Here is an 18466-nt window from a genome sequence, read left to right on the forward strand (position 1 = left end):
GAACAAGTGTTAAGACTCTGGCAGTTCTATGAAACTTTCAGCTTATGTCTGTAGCGTACTCTGAATGGACTACAAATTTCTATTAACCATATTTTTTAAAAAAAAATGCATTTGTTAAAAAATAAAAGGTGTACAACTCTGTGTAGAAAGTTGTCAGCTGCTGAATATATTTGATGGTCCTATCATAGTGCTTCTAGTGGGTCGAGTTATCAGATGTATTTTTCTCAAGTCAACATATTAAATGAGGAAATGGAATTGGCATTTTGATTATGACTGTAGAAAGGATAACATAGGGGTTATTGAAGGACTCCGAGAAGTATAATTGGACTCTTTCAGCATGCAGGAGAGACAGTGCTCAGGGAATGAGGGATGTGTAGTGATTGAGGCTATTGTTTTTAGGACCCCTACTCATTTGTTGAAGGCTTGGGAGATGTGTAGTGAATGAAGCAGGGCATGGCAAGAAGAGAAAGGAAGGTCTCATGGTTAAGTCAGTTGAATGCTGCCCCAGGAAACTGGATTTTCCCTGCCTTTGCCACTGACCTTGACCAATGAGAGTAGGATGGAAAAGACCCTCTGGAAGAGCTAAAACACGATGGTTGGGTGGCATGAGATACCTGTCCTTCCTACCCCATCCTACCTCATAATATGTCAGATTTGGCACAGGACAGAACATCACAGACATGCATAACACATTTGATGGCCTCTATGCTTTCCAAGTGACAGCATAAGAACCAGCCTAACCTCCGCCACTGAGTTCCTATGTGATGCTGGACAAATCACAAACAAACCAAACTTTTCACAGGCGGTCATTAATTGTGCGTTCCTCATTTCCTGGGTGCCCAACTTGAGACACATGGGACCTGAGTTGCAGAAATGTTGAGCACTCTCAGCTGCAACTGAAGTCAATGGATGCTGTGCTTTCAGCATATAATACTACGTACTTTAAAACCTCTCTGTAAGAGGGCCTTTAAGACAGTCTTTCCACCATAATACTCACAACATAAACACCCCTGTTATTCCCTAACCCCTACCAATTCCCCAAAGAATCCCAAAGCACCAACATCTTACCCCAAGCAGAGTGCTAGCCCCATAAAGGAAGAAGTGCCAGACACGCCATGAAATCTACTAGAGTCTTCGCTATTGCTCTCAATTTTATTGGAAGGTATTCAGACACTACAGTGATAGGTGGTGGTATAACACTTTAAGATAGATAGGAAGCAAAATCAAGCACTAGGCATCTCAAGGCGGAAACCAATTTTTTGGGGGGCACTTCTTACCTTAACCTCTCTATGCCTAAATTTCCCTTTTGTAAAATAAATCTAGAGTGCACATATGCTCCCATTACTTAGAGTCTGAACACCTCATCTTCAACGTATTTAGCCTGACTAGGGTGACTACATGTCCCTTTTTGGCTGGGACGGTCCCCTTTTTCAGCTCTGTTCTAGCTGTCCCTCCTTTTTCACTAAAACTGGGCAATTGTCCTTGATTTGTGCAGGCAGCACTGCCTTCAGAGATGTCCCCCTGCTTGGGTTGTCAGGCGTCTGGTTTTCAATCGGAGCAACCAGTTGAAAAGGGACACTGGCGGCTCCAGTCAGCACTGCTGACTGGGCCATTAAAAGTCCGATAAGTTGTGCAGTGGGGCTAAGGCAGGGTCCCTACATGCCCTGGCTCCGTGCAGCCCCCAGAAGTGATTAGCATGTCCCTGTGGCCCCTAGGCGCAGGTGCGATCATGGAAGCGTCATGCACTGTCCCTGCAGCTCCCATTGGCCAGGAACTGTGGCCGATGGGAGCTGCAGGGATGGCGCCTGTGGGCGCAGGCAGCGCACAATGTACACACTGCACAGAGCTGCCTGGCCACGCCTCCGCCTAGGTGCCGGACATGAAGGCTGCTTCCAGGAGCAGTGCAGAGCCAGGGCAGTCAGGGAGCCTCCCTTAGCCCCACTGACTGGGAGCCACCTGAGGTAAGTGACGCCTGGCCATAGCCTGCACCCCAACCGTCCTCCCCTGGTGGGAACCCCCTCCCACACCCAACCTCCCTCCCAGACCCCACACCTCACACCCACCATTGCCAACTTTCACGTGGTAAATAAGCTCCCTGACTTTCACAATAAGCCAAAAATCAAGCTAATCCCATTTCAAAACAAGGCCCAAACAAGCCAATTCCTAAGAACCCCAACACTCTATGTGACTAAATCCCCCCAATGTGCAAGTCTGGGACTGTGGTGGGCCCGCTGTGCACCCCTGACTCTCTCCCCTCCTTGCTCCTGCTTGCCAGGAGCCAATCAGAAAAAGAAGCAACAAGCTACAACAAGCAACAAGCTACAAGCCAACAAGCATGTCTGCTCGCACCCCCTGCCAAATGTCGGAAACCCCTCCTGCACCCCAACCCCCACCCTGGGCCCCCTCCTGCACCCAAACTCCCATCTGGAGCCCACACCCTGTACCTCCTCCCACACCTAACCCCCTGCCCTAGCCCTGAGCCCCCTTCTGGAGCCTACATCCCGCATCCCCTCCCGCACCTTCTTCCACATCACAGAGATGCTGATAGAAGTAAGTGTTTAACACCAAGCATTTCAGGATTTTTTCTGAGGCAAGAACAGAAGCTGAAAAAGTTTTTGCCAGTGGGGGAGTGTTTGCTTATCACTCAGTGCAGCATGGACACACTTTCCGGTCTAGTGACTGTACATCACAATTAATTAGGAAATTGTACCAACCTATGTTTTCATCTGCTCATACAAAATCTGAGACAATTGTTTGCAACATCTTAGCCCCTTTATCCATTGAAGAAGTGCAGCTTGAGTTGGACAAGCGTTCCTTTATTACACTTAGTGTGGATGCATCGAACAAAATGAAGCAAAAACTATTTGCTGTTCTTAATGGTATTTTTCTCCCACTGAGTGGAGTTTGCACAAAAATTATTGATTTTACGTCTCTACCTGGAGAAACATCAGATATGTAAAAAGAAAAGGAGTACTTGTGGCACCTTAGAGACTAACCAATTTATTAGAGCATAAGCTTTCGTGAGCTACAGCTCACTTCATCAGATGCATATCGTGGAAACTGCAGCAGACTTTATATCTACACAGAGAATATGAACCAATACCTCCTCCCACCCCACTGTCCTGCTGGTAATAGCTTATCTAAAGTGATCATCAGGTGGGCCATTTCCAGCACAAATCCAGGTTTTCTCACCCTCCACCCCCCCACACAAATTCACTCTCCTGCTGGTGATAGCCCATCCAAAGTGACAACTCTTTACACAATGTGCATGACAATCAAGTTGGGCTATTTCCTGCACAAATCCAGGTTTTCTCACATCCCCCCCACCCCCATACACACACAAACTCACTCTCCTGCTGGTAATAGCTCATCCAAACTGACCACTCTTCAAGTTTAAATCCAAGTTAAACCAGAACATCTGGGGGGGGGGGGGTAGGAAAAAACAAGAGGAAACAGGCTACCTTGCATAATGACTTAGCCATTCCAAGTCTCTATTTAAGCCTAAATTAATAGTATCCAATTTGCAAATGAATTCCAATTCAGCAGTTTCTCGCTGGAGTCTGGATTTGAAGTTTTTTTGTTTTAAGATAGCGACCTTCATGTCTGTGATTGCGTGACCAGAGAGATTGAAGTGTTCTCCGACTGGTTTATGAATGTTATAATTCTTGACATCTGATTTGTGTCCATTTATTCTTTTACGTAGAGACTGTCCAGTTTGACCAATGTACATGGCAGAGGGGCATTGCTGGCACATGATGGCATATATCACATTGGTGGATGTGCAGGTGAACGAGCCTCTGATAGTGTGACTGATGTTATTAGCCCCTGTGATGGTGTCCCCTGAATAGATATGTGGGCACAATTGGCAACGGGCTTTGTTGCAAGGATAAGTTCCTGGGTTAGTGGTTCTGTTGTGTGGCATGTGGTTGTTGGTGAGTATTTGCTTCAGGTTGCGGGGCTGTCTGTAGGCAAGGACTGGCCTGTCTCCCAAGATTTGTGAGAGTGTTGGGTCATCCTTTAGGATAGGTTGTAGATCCTTAATAATGCGTTGGAGGGGTTTTAGTTGGGGGCTGAAGGTGACGGCTAGTGGCATTCTGTTATTTTCTTTGTTAGGCCTGTCCTGTAGTAGGTAACTTCTGGGAACTCTTCTGGCTCTATCAATCTGTTTCTTTACTTCTGCAGGTGGGTATTGTAGTTGTAAGAAAGCTTGACAGAGATCTTGTAGGTGTTTGTCTCTGTCTGAGGGGTTGGAGCAAATGCGGTTGTATCGCAGAGCTTGGCTGTAGACGATGGATCGTGTGGTGTGGTCAGGGTGAAAGCTGGAGGCATGCAGGTAGGAATAGCGGTCAGTAGGTTTCCGGTATAGGGTGGTGTTTATGTGACCATTGTTTATTAGCACTGTAGTGTCCAGGAAGTGGATCTCTTGTGTGGACTGGTCCAGGCTGAGGTTGGTGGTGGGATGGAAATTGTTGAAATCATGGTGGAATTCCTCAAGGGCTTCTTTTCCATGGGTCCAGATGATGAAGATGTCATCAATATAGCGCAAGTAGAGTAGGGGCTTTAGGGGACGAGAGCTGAGGAAGCGTTGTTCTAAATCAGCCATAAAAATGTTGGCATACTGTGGGGCCATGCGGGTACCCATAGCAGTGCCGCTGATCTGAAGGTATACATTGTCCCCAAATGTGAAGTAGTTATGGGTAAGGACAAAGTCACAAAGTTCAGCCACCAGGTTAGCCGTGACATTATCGGGGATAGTGTTCTTGACGGCTTGTAGTCCATCTTTGTGTGGAATGTTGGTGTAGAGGGCTTCTACATCCATAGTGGCCAGGATGGTGTTATCAGGAAGATCACCGATGGATTGAAGTTTCCTCAGGAAGTCAGTGGTGTCTCGAAGGTAGCTGGGAGTGCTGGTAGCGTAGGGCCTGAGGAGGGAGTCTACATAGCCAGACAATCCTGCTTCAAATCCAGACTCCAGCGAGAAACTGCTGAATTGGAATTCATTTGCAAATTGGATACTATTAATTTAGGCTTAAATAGAGACTTGGAGTGGCTAAGTCATTATGCAAGGTAGCCTGTTTCCTCTTGTTTTTTCCTACCCCCCCCCCCCAGATGTTCTGGTTTAACTTGGATTTAAACTTGAAGAGTGGTCAGTTTGGATGAGCTATTACCAGCAGGAGAGTGAGTTTGTGTGTGTATGGGGGTGGGGGGGATGTGAGAAAACCTGGATTTGTGCAGGAAATAGCCCAACTTGATTGTCATGCACATTGTGTAAAGAGTTGTCACTTTGGATGGGCTATCACCAGCAGGAGAGTGAATTTGTATGGGGGGGTGGAGGGTGAGAAAACCTGGATTTGTGCTGGAAATGGCCCACCTGATGATCACTTTAGATAAGCTATTACCAACAGGACAGTGGGGTGGGAGGAGGTATTGGTTCATATTCTCTGTGTATATATAAAGTCTGCTGCAGTTTCCACGATATGCATCTGATGAAGTGAGCTGTATCTCACGAAAGCTTATGCTCTAATAAATTGGTTAGTCTCTAAGGTGCCACAAGTACTCCTTTTCTTTTTGCGAATACAGACTAACACGGCTGTTACTCTGAAACCTGTCATCAGATATGTAGTGTGCATTCATCCAGCAAGTGATTGAGAAGTACTCTTTTAGTGACAAGATTGTTGGAATTTGTGCAGACAACACCAATACTAACTTTAGGGGTGCCAGACATTGTGGGAAAAACAATTTGTGGCAAAAGCTCCAGGCCAACTTAGTAAAAGATCTTTGGTATTGGGTGTGGTACACATATTGTGCACAACTTGCTCCAAACTGTAGTTGACTATCTTCCTTTAGATGTGGAGAGCTTTGCTGTAAAGGTTTACAAATACTTTCAAATCTACAGGGTGTGTGTTGAAGAGCTGAAAGACTTCTGTTGATTTGTTGAAATCGAGTATACCAAATTACTAGAGCATGGCAGCACGTGATTCCTCTCATTGGGACCAGCAATATACAGGATTTTGTTTATTGTTGATGGGCTTAAAGCATATTTTCTTTCTCAAGATAAATGCCCGACACTGCTCAGGAAGCTCTTTGATGATCCTGCCACTCAACTGTGGCTTCTATTTGCCAGCAAACAAACTGCCATGGTCCAAACCATAACAGAGATGATAGAGTGACAGAAGTTGCACTGCAAATACGTTCCCTGCACGTTAACTTATCGGAGAGGCCTAGAGAAAGATTGGTCAGAACAGAAGTGAAGAATCTACTGCACGCTTGTAAAACACGGGCAAATGAAAGAAAAGGAGTTTTATGATATAGTTGACAATTTTTACACAACATGCCTGTCCTACTTAGAGCACTGGAGACCTGCCTTTGAGTGCACCGAAAAGTTTGAGTGGGCTCTGGTGAAGAATATGCCGCAGTGGGAGCAAATGCAAGACAGCCTTGCTGCATGCCACACCAGAAGTCCCACCTTAAATAAGTTAGATGAGAATCATCTCTTTCATGAGTAGTCCAGTGCAAAATCAATTGTCTCCAGTTGTCTTTCAGCCTGGAACCATCAGAGAACGCCCGTCACTGAAAGGAGGCAGAAGATTTTTCGAGAGATGGACCATAATGCAGTACAATACACAGATCTAGCCAAGGCCGTGGAATTTGTGCTGTGTCTGCCTGTTGAACGTGTCTTTTCAATTATGAATGATGTGTGGTCTCCTGAAAAATCATGTCTGAACATTGCCACCATGAAGACTGTCTTGCGTGTGCGAGTTAACGCTACCCTAGATTGTACTGAATTCTACGAGAAGTTGCTGATAGACAAGAAAACCCTCAAAAAAATAGCATCATCAAAGAAATACAACTGGTGTCAAGCAGCTTCACACCTGAAGAATGGCAAGACAAAAAACAATGCCAGAAACTACTGAGTTTTAAGTAAAATATATGAAACCATGAAATATATGAACATATATATAAAATATATGAAACTGCCTTATCTTTTTTGCGTTCTGTAAGTATACTCCCCTGAGCACTGACAATCTCTTACTTGGTGTTCTATTTTCAGTTTAGGGAAATATGGTCACCCTAAGGCTGACAACAATCTGTAGACCAGTAAGCTTAACCTTGGTATATGGAAATTAAGCCCTGGTCTACACTACAAGTTTAGGTCGGATTTAGCAGCATTAGATCAGTTTAGCCTAGCACCCGTCCACACTACGAAGCCATTTTTTCTGACTTTAAGGGCTCTTAAAACCAGTTTCTGTACTCCTCCCTGACGAGTGGATTAGCGCTGAAATCAACCTCGCTGGGTCAAATTTGGGGTAGTGTGGACACAATTTGACGGTATTGGCCTCCGGGAGCTATCTCAGAGTGCTCCATTGTGACCGCTCTGGGCAGCACTCTCAACTCAGATGCACTAGCCAGGTAGACAGGAAAAGCCCCACAAACTTTTGAATTTCATTTCCTGCTTGGACAGTGTGGTGAGCTCATCAGCAGAGGTGACCATGCAGAGCTCTTCAGCACAGGTGATCATGGCGTCCCAGAATCGCAAAAGAGCTCCAGCATGGACCAAACGGGAGGTACTAGATCTGATCGCTGTATGGGGAGATGAATCCGTGCTGTCAGAACTCCGTTCCAAAAGACGAAATGCCAAAATATTTGAAAAAATCTCCAAGGGCATGAAGGACAGAGGCTATAGCAGGGACCCGCAGCAGTGCCACGTGAAACTTAAGGAGCTCAGGCAAGCCTACCAAAGAACCAGAGAGGCAAACGGCCGCTCCGGGTCAGAGCCCCACACATGCCGCTTCTATGACAAGCTGCATGCCATTCTAGGGGGTGCCCCTACAACTACCCCAGCCCTGTGCGTGGACTCCATCAATGGACTCTCATGCAACAGGGATGCGGATTTTGAGGATGAGGAAGATAAGGAGGAGGAGGAGGTTGAAGCACAGCAAGCAAGAGGAGAAACCATTTTCCACGACAGCCAGGAACTTTTTCTCACCCTGGATCTAGTACCCTCCCAACCCACTGAAGGCGGGCTCCCGGACCTAGAAGGCAGAGAAGGGACCTCTGGTGAGTGTACCTTTATAAATATAATACACGGTTTAAAAGCGTGTTTAATGATTAATTTCCCCTGAAGACTTGGGATGCATTCACAGCCAGTACAGTTACTGGAAAAGTCTGTTAACTTGTATGGGGATGGAGCGGAAATCCTCCAGGGACATCTCAGTGAAGCTCTCCTGGATGTACTCCCAAAGCCTTTGCAAAAGGTTTCTGGGAAGGGCAGCCTTATTCCGTCCTCCATGGTAGGACACTTTACCATGGCATGCCAGCAGCACGTAGTCTGGAATCATTGCATAACAAAAGAATGGCAGCATACGGTCCTGGTGTTTGCTGGCATTAAGCAACATCCATTCTTTATCTCTCTGTGTTATCCTCAAGAGAGTGATATCATTCATGGTCACCTGGTTGAAATAGGGGAATTTTATTAAGGGGACATTCAGAGGTGGCCATTCCTGCTGGGCTGTTTGCCTGTGGCTGAACAGAAATCATCCCCGCTGTTACCCAAGCGGTGGGGAGAGGGGTGAAGCGATCCTCCCAGAGAATTGGGTGTGTGTGGGGGGGGTTAGTTGGGTTTGTGCTGCTTATTAACCCAAAAACTGCAGCCCATCCTTTTAAACGGCCAACCCATTTTAAAGGGCCAACCCAACTGGTGCTTGGTATGTGAAATGAGGGTGCTGCTGTTTGAAACCATTCCCACATGTTAGGAAGGTTAAAGAAGCCAAAAGACTGTGGCTTACCATGTCTGCCTGCAAGCCGAATTCTGTTGCCCGCTGGACCTGCGTGTGTGATCTCTCACACCATACCGGCAGGCCCTCGATATAAGAGGCAAAATGCGACCTTGTAAAGAAACCACACGTGCTATGTAACGTTAACAGCTTGGTTCACCATGAAAAAGTCTACCCATTGTTCTCTAAAATGTCTCTTTTTAAAAACTAATCTCCCTTTTTTCCCTCCTGCAGCTGCAAATGTTTCAACGCTCCCCTTATCATCTCCGTCCCAGAGGCTATCAAAGATTAGAAGCTGAAAAAAAACGCACTCGCGATGAAATGTTCTCTGAGCTCATGCAGGCCTCCCACGCTAAAAGAGCCCAGCACAATGCGTTGAGGGAGACAATGTCAGAGTCCAGGAAAGCACAAAATGAACGCGAGGACAGGAGGGACAAGCGAGAGGAGAGGCGGGACGAGTGAGAGGAGAGGTGGTGTCAGCGTGATGAGAGGAGGCAGGATGCAATGCTGAGGCTACTGGAGGATCAAACTGATATTCTCCGGTGTATGGCTGAGGTGCAGGAAAGGCAGTAGGAGCACAGACCGCCACTGCAGCACCTGTGTAACCAAACGCCCTCCTCCCCAAGTTCCATAGCCTCCTCACCCAAATGCCCAAGAATGCGGTGGTGGGGGGCCTCCGGGCACCCAACCACTCCACCCCAGAGGACTGCCCAAGCAACAGAAAGCTGGCATTCAATAAGTTTTGAAGTACAGTGTGGCCTTGTCTTTCCATCCGCCCCTCCTCCTCCACCCCACCTGGTGCTTCCCTCCTTTCCCACCCCTCCCGGGCTACCTTGGCAGTTATCCCCCCATTTGTGTGACAAATTAATAAAGAATGCATGAATTTGAAACAACAAGGACTTTATTGCCTCTGCAAGCGGTGATCAAAGGGGGGAGGGGAGGGTGGTTGGTGTACGGGGAAGTAGAGTGAACCAAGGGGGTGGATTTTCATCAAGAAACAAACAGAACTTTCACACCGTAGCCTGGCCAGTCATGAAACTGGTTTTCAAAGCTTCTCTGATGTGCAGCGCACCCTGCTGTGCGCTTCTAACTGCCCTGGTGTCTGGCTGCACGTAATCAGCGGCCAGGCAATTTGCCTCAACCTCCCACCCCGCCATAAACGTCTCCCCCTTACTCTCACAGAGATTGTGGAGCACACAGCAAGCAGTAATAACAATGGGAATATTGGTTTCGCTGAGGTCTAACCGAGTCAGTAAACTGCACCAGCGCGCTTTTAAACATCCAAATGCACATTCTACCACCATTCTGCACTTGGTCAGCCTATAGATGAACAGCTTCTGACTACTGTCCAGGGTGCCTGTGTATGGCTTCATGAGCCATGGCATTAGGGGTAGGCTGGGTCCCAAAGGATAACTATAGGCATTTCAACATCCCCAACGGTTATTTTCTGGTCCAGAAAGTAAGTCCCTTGCTGCAGCCATTCCCACAGACCAGAGTTCCTAAAGATGCGAGCGTCATGTACCTTTCCTGGTCATCCCACGTTGATGCTGGTGAAATGTCCCTTGCGATCCACCAGTGCTTGCAGCACCATTGAAAAGTACCCCTTTCGGTTTATATACTGGTTGCCTTGGTGGTCCAGTCCCAAGATAGGGATATGCGTTCTGTCTATCGCCCCACCACAGTTAGGGAATCCCATTGCAGCAAAGCCATCCACTATGACCTGCACATTTTCCAGGGTCACTACCCTTGATAGCAGCAGTTCAGTGATTGCGTTTGCTACTTGCATCACAGCAGCCCCCACAGTAGATTTGCTCATTCCAAATTGATTCCCGACTGACCGGTAGCTGTCTGGCGTTGCAAGCTTCCAGAGGGCTATCACTTGTGAACTGTGAGGGCTGCTCTCATCTTGGTATTCTGGCACTTCAGGGCAAGAGAAAGCAAGTCACAAAGTTCCATGAAAGTGCCTTTACGCATACGAGAGTTTCGCAGCCATTGGGAATCGTCCCAGACCTGCAACACTATGTGGTCCCACCAATCCGTGCTTGTTTCCCGGGCCCAGAATCAGCGTTCCACAGCATGAGCCTGCCCCATTGCCACCAGGATGGCCAAATTGCCGGGGCCCGTACTTTGAGAGAAGTCTGTGTCCATGTTCTCATCACTCTCCTCACCGCGCTGCCATCACCTCCTCACCTGCTTTTGCAGGTTCTGGTTCTGCATATACTGCATGATAATGCGCATGGTGTTTAGAGCGGTCACAACTGCCGTGGTGATCTGAGTGGGCTCCATGCTTGCCGTGGTATGGCGTGAGTAGGAGAGCAGAGTGGCAGCGGAAGCAGTGGGTGGATGACGATGCTGACAGCAATATGGCGCCCGCACGGAAAAAGGCGCGAAACGATTGTCGGCTGTTGCTTTCACAGAGGGAGGGAGGGGTAGGCTGGCAGCAGATGGTGCTACTGGCTGGGAGAGCTATCCCTCTGCCAATATTCCAGGCAGGACTGAATCTCCATTAGACAAAACTTAAAGAAGAGAATGACCTGAGTCACTCCCATTTATGTGCACGTGCCCCTGACAGACCTTACCGAGGTCTGCCAGGAGCACCCATTTCCACCCAGGCACCCCTGACAGACCACACCGAGATCTGCCAGGAGCAGCCATGTCTGCCCAGGCGCCCCGACCGACCTGACCAAGGCTGGCCAGAACACCCACGAGACGATGAGGAGGGCTACCAGTCATACTTCACTATCTGCTGCCACAAGACAATGAGCTGCTGCTGTGTGGCAATGCAGTCCCACGTCTGCCAGCAACCAGGAGACATATGGTGACGGTGAGCTGAGCGGGCTCCATGCTTACCATGGTATGGCGTCTGCATGGGTAAGCCATGAAAAAAGGTGCTTTCATGGAGGGCGGGAGGGAATGGGGGCCTGACAACATATACTCAGAACCACCCGCGACAATGTTTTTTGCCCCATCGGACATTGGGATCTCAACCCAGAATTCCAATGGGCGGCGGAGACTGCGGGAACTGTGGGATAGCTATTCACAGTGCAACCCTCCGGAAGTCGACACTAGCCTCGGTACTGTGGACGCACTCCGCCAACTGAATGGTCTTAACGGTTTTAAGTGGAGACACACACAATTGACTGTATAAAATCGCTTTCTAAAAATTTGACTTCTATAAATTCGACCTAATTTTGTAGTGTAAACATACCCATAGTGGAGCAAATAATCAGTTTGTTAAGCACCTAGAAGATAATAAGGTGATAACTAACCATCAACTTGGATTTGTCTGGAATAAATCATGTCAAATCAACCTAATATCCATAAAGGGCAATAACCCTTCTGGATGGGGAGTGTGGAGGGGGGTCCTGCACAGATCTGTCCTGGGTCTGGTTCTAGTCAATATCTTCATAAATGATTTGGATAATGGCATAGAGAGTACACTTATAAAGTCTGCAGATGATACCAAGCTGGGAGGGGTTGCAAGTGGTTTGGGGGACAGGATTAGAATTCAAAATGATCTTGACAAACAGGAGAAATAGTCTGAAATAAACAGGATGAAATTCAATAAAGACAAATGCCCTCCATTAGACATCAGGGGCAATGTTCCCTCTAATTTTTGACAGGTCGTGTGTGCAAAAAATTTCTTCTGCGCAAATTGTTGTGCTTCTGTCAAATTTTTGTGCACGCGGTGTTTTGCCGTGTGGATGGTGTTTAGGATCTGTGTGCGCACACACACGCACACCGCTTAGAGGGAACAGTGATCAGGCCTGGTCTAGATAATACTTAGTTCTTCCTCAGTGCAGGGGACTGAACTAGGTGACCTACTGAGTTCCCTTCCAGTCCTATGATTCTATGACAGGAAAAACATCCAACAGCAATATGAATAAACACTACATTCCCAATGATTACTTGCTACTGGTAATTGTCCAAGGAACAATTTTGATTGATTTTAAATACTTTCCAAATGGCTGGATTACAACATGAATCTAATATGAATCCAAGATTCATCACATCCTTATTTTGTGCCCATTCTACACCCTGATACCACATCCCACATGTATGCAACTCCCCACCTGAACTTTTGTTGAACTGGAGCACCTTGACACATATCTGTCTTGTTACTACCAAGCAAGCTAAATGTTTCTATGCCATAATAATCTGTAATAGTTGCAGTGTACAGAAATAGCATTTCATGCCTGTATTCTTTTAACTCAAGGCAGAATGCCGTGGAGGCATGCCGGCTAGTCACCATGGCCCCAAATCCTAAATTGCAGCTCAGCTTCTGCCTACCCTATCACACTGATTTCCATTGAAAAATCTATATATGATAAACATCAGTCTGAACTTAAAGGCAAGTCTCCTCTTCTCCACTGACTCAGTCTCTTTGCGAACCACAGAGGAGTGTGCAAAGAGGTTTTCATCTTTGCGTTTTCTAATCATGCATAAAAAGAAATAGCTTCAAAATCCATGTATTTTTGCTGGAAGCACAATACTAATGTGTAGTTGGCAACATTAGCTCAGAGAGATGAACTGAGTGTGTCCCAATTGTTTGGAGCCTTGAGGCTATTTTCAACTAGACTTGCAAGTCACAACGTGGGTCAATATTACTGTTGAATCATGTGCTTACAGAATACAGCTTCCGTGGATATGATGTGAAAAAGGCAAGTGGAACATAAACCTTTTTGCACCAGATTAGCTACATTTAAAATAGAAACAGTTTCAGGAAGCATGGATCAATTTTTATAAATTGTGTGCGATCTCTGCAAATACAAAATTTGGCTCTCTGAAATGTACGCAGTATGACTACGTTAGTATTGGAGATGGAGGGATATAAAAAGATGCTGAGCGTATGATCTGGTTTTGATGAACTTTGAAAGTTTATTCCTATCTCTTTGGTCTTGTTGTCTGCTTATCTTATATCCATTCATTATCATTTCACTCTTACATTGCTTGTCAACGTCTTCAGTCACTGTATGTTGTCAGCAGAATCCTGAAATAAACCAGAGGCCCTGCACTCAGTACATCATGATCTTTAATAAAGAGATTAGTGGAGCTCCAGAAAAGTTATTCTAAAATGTAAATATAACTGAAACTTCTATTGACTAGCTCTCAGTCAGTGTAAACGGTAGAATCTCCGCTGACTTTCTGAAATATTTTCCTGCTGTATATGTAGTCTGGATGTGATCACTTTGATACCAATTTACATATGATAAGAATTGAAGTGCTATTGAAAGTGATGGAGACTGAGAAAGGCAATGTACCTATGCTTTGGGCTTATGATTTTCTCTCATCTGCTGGAGAGGAAGAAGAGAGTGGGTTTGTATTTTCAATTTTCAAAATAGTAAATTGAAGACCCAAATGTAATCATGTGCAAGGCAGTACTTGCTTTTGCCTGAAAGCTCTTCAAGTTGGAATACGGCAGATTTTGCCCCCAGCTAAATGTACTACAGTCCAAAGGATGCGTCTCCAGTTCTTAGCATGAAAGCATGTTGCTAATATTGATGCCATGTTCAGTATGTCTGTTTATCCCACGGCGAGACACTCTTGACTTGTATCCCTGGTATAATTATAAAATAAAATCACTTAATAGCTTACAACAAGCCAATCATAAGGAAGCTTATTCTCCTCTTGATATGCTCCCAAAACTCAATAACACCAATGGGAGTTAGACATGTTCACCAAGAGAAAAATACACAAACTTGTATTAATTTGTGTTACAATGACTCACTAAGAGGAAATTCTATTATCTCCCATTAATGTTGTTGAAGGTTATGCATGTTCATAAAGATGAGAATATAGCCTTAAAATATTATATCAGCATGTGACAATACACATCTCATTTTGGCACACACTGCAGATGTTCTGAATAATTTGCAATTCTAGGAACAAAACCTGAGTTAAAATCAGTCTTCTCATTTATTTGGAAAGTGGAACTACCGTACCTGCAATTGCCCTATAGACAGCATGTTTACTCATCACAAGGGAATGCTAACATTCACACAGTACATGGGCCCTGAGTCTCATCTCCCTTACACCAGTACAATTCCACTGTCCAGTGTGAATGAGGGGAGAATAAGCCCCCTGGAGATTAACACAAACCATAAAAAAAGGATACCATACACTTAACTAAAAAAAAAAAACTCCTTCCTCTTACTGAAGAAATGGAAACACGGCAAAATCTAAATCTAATGAAAGGCTGGTCTGTCAGCTGTCATCACAAACGGTGAAACGAGTGTGTCATTAAGAGGAGAGTTTATTTTGTATCTTTCCTTTATATAAAAAGGTTCTCCTATGGCTGACATCAAGGAGAACACTGTAAAATATACACTGTTTAAATGGTGAGAAGGGGGGTGGGATTCCATTTGCATTTGTCGAATTGCAGTGCTGCCTCCAAGGGGGTTCTGTTTAGCTCCATGTAAAGATCGAAAATAAAAGCAGTGGGGTCTGATTCTGATCTCACTTACACCAGGTCATTGACTTCAGAGGAGTTACTCCTGATTTATACCAGTGTCATTGGGAGCAAAGTGAGGGCCTGTTGTGAAGAATGAATCCTCAATTTCGGACTTGGTGGGATTTCTGACCAAACAAATTGCATCATTCTTGGGAAACTGATGGCAGCTTTTTAAAATATAATAATCTCAGAGTAAACATATTAACTGAACCAGAAAGGAAAAAGGTTATCTGTGTTAAAATAATCAGAGAACTCTTTGGAAAACCTTGATTTGGTTCACTTTCTCCACCCAATTCCTGTAAAGTTTGAGAGTTTGGAGTCCAAAGAAGTATGTGCTCTAGTCACCCAGCCTTCTGTGGATGTCATGCCCTCTAACACATGCAGACCCCTTATCAAGTTATCACAGCGTAGCCTTTCAAGGACTCTGGGAAGGCAGCTGCCACCCACGATGGCTCCTTGCTTACTGTAGCATTCCAGGCACTCACACCTCACTTAATACAGTAACAAAGACAGCTTGGCTGCTACGCAGCCTAGAATGTGCTATTACAGCTGTGAAGTAGCTAACTTTGGCAGCCATATATCATTAAGGCTTTGTTTAAGAAACTCTCAGAATAGCTTTTCACTATGAAGTCGTTAACATTATTGCAGTAAACTGGCAAACAGAACAGAATATTCTGGTTATTATTAAAAGCAACAAACTAATTTTTAAAAAATCTGTATTAAAGTGCCACCTTACTTATTTAACAATTCTTCTTCGGACTTCAGCATTTTGCTACTGTTGAATCAAAGGAGTTTTCAGCTTATGGCAAATGGGAGCACAAAAGGATGCGGTTGACCCCTTTAAGTTTAAGATGTAAATAAATGATTGGACTAAACTACACTAGCTGTTGAAAGTTACTAGGCTGATGGGGAAATGTTCTGAACTGGGGCAAGGGCACCACATGTTGAAACCCGGATCTGTTTTCACATCACAGGACTCTGCCAGTTACTGCCTTCAGAGCATTAAAAAAACGTGACAGGGAAAGTAGGTAGTCAGCAGGGGAAAAGTGGGGCAGATAACACAAATCACATGCAGATACTAGTAAAATGCCAATCATAGTGAACACCCTGCATCCTGAACATAACAAGGCTCAGAATTCTGGTGTTTCTTTGTAGGACAATTTGCTTCAAAGTAGACAATTTGAAAGTAAGAATAAGGAAGCATAATTAGAGCGACTATGTGCATCCTCTACCAGGAGACAGAGTTTTTCAATTTAAAAGTGGGACAGGGAGGGGACTCTTGTGCGGACTTTCCCCCCAAGTGAGGGGACTCATGGCCATGGATCTTGTGGGCCCCATGTGTCTGGAAAGCTGTTGTGCTGTGAGGGAGGGAGGACAGTGGATTGTTGGGAAAAAATCACCTTGGTACGTAGGGTGTTGGAACTAGGGGTGCTGGGGGGTGCGGCAGCAACGCTTGAAGTGGTTTCCATCATATACAGGGTTTACAGCTTGGTTCAATGGGTCGCCGCATCCCCCACTGTACAAAATTGTTCCAGCACCCCTGCCTTGACAGACTTTCAATCCTAGCAATCATTGTACCTTTTCAGAGTGACCGTCACAATGTAAAGAGCTAGGAAGGTAGGGCCTCATTGGTTTTAAGCTACTGCCTGTGTTGAAGAGGTGTGTGCGGATGAACCGTATTGTAATGGAGGAGATCTGGCTATGTTGCATCAGAGCGTTTCTGAGGAGAGCATGCCAGAACAGCAGTTCCGCCACCGCTGGAAAGATCACAGCATGCACTGTTCTCCTCGCAGGGCCAGGTCTGCTGCTTGGTATGTAAGAGTCTGCCTACACTGCAATTAAACACCCGCACTGGCCTGAGTCAACTCACTCGGGCTCATGGGGCTCAGGCTACTGGGCTGTAAAATTGTGGTGTAGAAGTTTGGTGTGGGACCTCGTGAGATAAGAAAGTCCCAGAGCCCAGGCTCTATACCATCATTTTACATCCCCACAGCCCGAACCCCACAAGGCCAAGATGACCTGGGCTAGCCACGGGTGTTTAATTGCTGTGTAGACATTACCTAAAGGGGTGGGTGGGGCCACATGACTCCTCTGCTCCCCATCCTCTTTTATTGGCTAGCAGCACTAGCTAGGGACAGTACTTCAGTGGCTTCACCCCATTGCGATTAGGCCCTCTTGCAAGCGGGGCAAAGCTGTCTCTGGCCCTCTGTATGTATCTATGGCCAGCCACACTCAAACCCAGACCTTATTAGAAATGACATCTGAGATTAGCATTGAACAAAAACAAAACAAAAAACCACCCTGGGGAATCCAAGGTTGTAGGCATCACTGGACTCAGAAGCTGGCTTTGCACCTGGGGATCTGAATCACAAGTGTCAGGGAGGGTGGACACCCATTCTGAAGTTTAAGTAAATGTCCTTTACGTTGATGTTTTATGCCCCTCATTACTGCATATAGATAACGCTGATGAGATAAATATTTCATGTGAACACTTCTTCACTGTTGTCCTCTCCCTATTCTTTATCCTGTATTACATACAAAAAAAGATCATTTTAAAAGAAGGCTAAGGTTGCAAAGTCATATGTAGAAAAGTTTAGGAAGTGCCAGAATTAAGGCTGCCCATACACACTTATTTCAGCCCCATTCATAGAATCATAGAAATGTAGGACTGGAAAGGAACTCAATAGTTCAATCCCCTGCACTGAGGTAAGGCTAAATATTATCTAGACCAGGAATGTGCAAACTTTTTGGCCCGAGGGCCACATCTGGGAATAGAAATTGTATGGTGGGCCATGAATGCTCACAAAATTGGGTTTGGGGTGGGGGGGGGGAAGGGCTGTGGTTGGAGGTGGTGAAGGCTCCAGGGTGGGGCCAGAAATGAGGAGTTCAGGGTGTGGGAGGGGGCTCCGGGCTGCAGTGGGAGAATAAGGTGCAGTGGGGGGGTGAGGGCTCTGGCTGGGATGTGGGCTCTGGGGTGGGGCTGGGGATGAGGAGTCTGGGGTGTAGGAGGATGTTCTGGGCTGGGACTGAGGGGTTTGGAGGGCAGGAGGGGGAATCAGGGCTGGTGCAGGGGAGTGGGGAGAGGCTCAGGAGGGCAGGCTCTGGTTGGCGCTTACCTCAAGCGGCTCCTGGAAGCAACGGCCATGTCCCCACTTTGGCTCCTATGCAGAGCTGCGGCCAGGCAGCTCTGTGCACTGCCCTGTCTGCAGGTTCTGCCCCTGCAGCTCCCACTGGCCACAGT

This window comes from Lepidochelys kempii, chromosome 5 (genome assembly GCF_965140265.1).
Source record: "Lepidochelys kempii isolate rLepKem1 chromosome 5, rLepKem1.hap2, whole genome shotgun sequence".
NCBI lineage: Eukaryota > Metazoa > Chordata > Testudines > Cheloniidae > Lepidochelys > Lepidochelys kempii.